Below are 2,888 nucleotides of genomic sequence, written 5' to 3'. Positions count from 1 at the left end.
TTTTTACAAATAGTGTGCCCTTCACCCTTTCAGGAATCTCTCCTAGGTCACCACTTTCTAATAACGTATCGTTAGGGCAGAATTAAACTTCGGGACTCTTAGGTATCAATCTGTGAATTTGTGATTTGTGCACTCACAGAATAACTTATAGATTACAAGGGTGCAGACTGTGCCCCAGCAGCTCTCTCAGGTTGAATATTCACTTCTGTACTCTTCAGAAAGTCCCCAAGTAGAATAACTTAAATATGTTGACCTTAGTAGCAGAAAATCTCTTTTTCTGCTGAAAGAAAGTTATTAAAAGTCTTCACTGGGCTTTCTTATTGCTGGACATGACCTAAGTTCTCTTCATGCTACAGACAAGAGAAGTGTTATAAGTAAATGTACAGATGGCATTGAAAACAAAAATGACAATTAAATTTATTCTAAAGTGGAGGCTGAAACTAATAGACTTTTCATAGAGCAAAAGGAAATTCAGTAAAAGGACAATTACATATCCCAGTCTTCTACAAACAGATTACATTATGCACATTGAAGTCTCCAGTGCAGAGATACTAGATTCAATGAAATACTTTTTCAGGCATCATGGCAGTAACTGCTTTTAAAGTGGTAGGAGTTACAGGAGAAAAAAAGAAAACAAATATATCAACATATTCTCTATATGATCTGCATGACACTCTATGGCAAAAAAAAAAAGTTTTCCCCCAAAATATGCTCTATTCATGTGCATATTTATAGACTCTATTACATCCTAGGATTATTATTGTTGCTATTTACTCTTTATGTTTAGCAGTAACAGTCAGAGGACATATCATGCTATATACCCCACAAATACATAATAAGGCCCTCTTTAAAGGCCCGAAAGACAGGTGGGAAAAAGGCGGGCAGTCAAGAGTACTAAGAGTAGCTTATAATTACAAAGCAGTTTAATGACACAGTATGATACAGGATTCCAAGATTCTTGATGATTTACCCAAGGCACAGATCACTAGAAATTTGAGTTAAAAACAAAACACTGGTTTTCAAATTTCTTGCTGAGGTACTGAAATTTATTTCAAGGCGGAATGCAAGTCACAGTTTGGTGGGTCCTGTCCTTGGGCTGGAACTAATAAATCTGCTGCTTTAGATAATGGCAACACGAGATAAAACAAACAAACAGATTTGATTTCTGATTTAAAATCCATTTAAATAGTACTGAGTTCAAAGATAAAAAGCACATGTGAGGTTAAGAAGTCACCAAACAACATCAATCCTTTAAAAAAGTAAACAGGCACATTCAGTAGACAGAATCCTGTAATCTTTCTAGGAGAATATCTATTGTGGTGTTACTGTAAGATTACTCACATGGCATGCAAACTGAATCAAAGTCTCCATTCAAGAATGAAATTTGAATTGAGCAATCTGCTTATGTCTGCTCTAGCATTGAGCCATTTTTAAAATTATAGTAGAAATCTTGCCCCCAACCTACATTTTTGAAGGATTTAAATATATCAGAATTGAAATAGTTTTGCAGTATTGCTAGTTAGAGGAAAAGTCCTTTGACAGAAAGCACAGCATGAATCCACATTGCTTACATGTCATGAAGAAGTGCTCAACAATAGTATCTTCTGTGTCAGTATACTAAAAACGGTGGGAGAGCAGAACTGCAATTGTGAGGATCCATCAACCAAATCCTTGATGCTACTGGTGGTGATAGGAACAGAGATACAAAAACTACTTCCAGAAATAGATAATAGGTTGTCTTTGCTCATGTTTCATAATGCACTTCGATAGAGTGGAGGGGGTTACTATTTCTAGCAATCCTGACATAGAGATTCCTTCCAAATTACTTTATTTGAACTTTCTAAGGGGACCAGGAATCAGTGCAAGGTCCTTGACTGATTAGCAGACTATCACCTCTGTATATTGTTTCCATCTCTCTTGATTATTCATTCCTGCTTTGCTTTGCTTTGTGTAAGATAGAAAATAGAGTGCGTGGTCTCTCATTTTGATTAAGTACAAGAGTAATTCCAGTTCAAAGAGGCAGAGGCACGTAGTTAGCCAAGAGATTTACGTTGTGCAGTTATATTTGCTTCTCATACATTCGTTGTTTGGACTGTATTGGTTTATTATTATTATGTGTTTCCACATAATACTAATCATGGTTAAAACCAAGGCTTTGTTAGGGGAGGTGAAGAAATGATTAGAAGCTTATTCTGAATTTGTATCCAGGGCATGCACAAAACTGTTTTAATAATAGGATAACTACATTCATAGTATCAGTCTAAGAATTGCTTTATTTCTCAGTAGCATAAATCTATCCATACTGACATTTTACTGAAGACATGAGAAAGAAGCCAAGAAGCTATGACGTTACCTAGATACATCAGAGGGTCAAATTATATAGTCAGGGAAAATGTGTAACATTGCCAGTCTCTTTCTTTCGTAATAAAAAAAAGTGAAGAGTGGGATATTTCTGGTATTTTTGTAGTTCCTTTTATGAAGCCTAGGAATAACCAGGCCCTGCTGTGTTAGATTACTAAACAACTCTCATCCAAAGAATTTTATGAATTGCATGCCTTGTTTTGAGAACTAAGTGAGGAAAGAAATAGAAAGATTGATTAAGAAAGTCTACTGTTGCACTAGAGAAATTCATTCTTCCATTATGAGGCAGAATCAACTGCAATTTCCAGTAAGATAAGACTTCTTTCATTATGTGCTTCTACTTATAACCCAACACAGGATTTGGCTGATTCATATAAACACTGATTTATACTGCATTTTCAATTCAAGTATTTTTTCCCCAAAAACGAAAATCCCAAATATTAATATGTACAAAGAATCATGGCCAGCAGGGCGAGGGAGGTGATCCTGCCCCTTTACTCTGCTCTGGTGAGGCCTCACCTGGATTA

Source organism: Meleagris gallopavo, chromosome 3 (genome assembly GCF_000146605.3).
Source record: "Meleagris gallopavo isolate NT-WF06-2002-E0010 breed Aviagen turkey brand Nicholas breeding stock chromosome 3, Turkey_5.1, whole genome shotgun sequence".
In the NCBI taxonomy this organism is placed as follows: Eukaryota; Metazoa; Chordata; class Aves; order Galliformes; family Phasianidae; genus Meleagris; species Meleagris gallopavo.
This window is presented reverse-complemented; position numbering follows the sequence as displayed.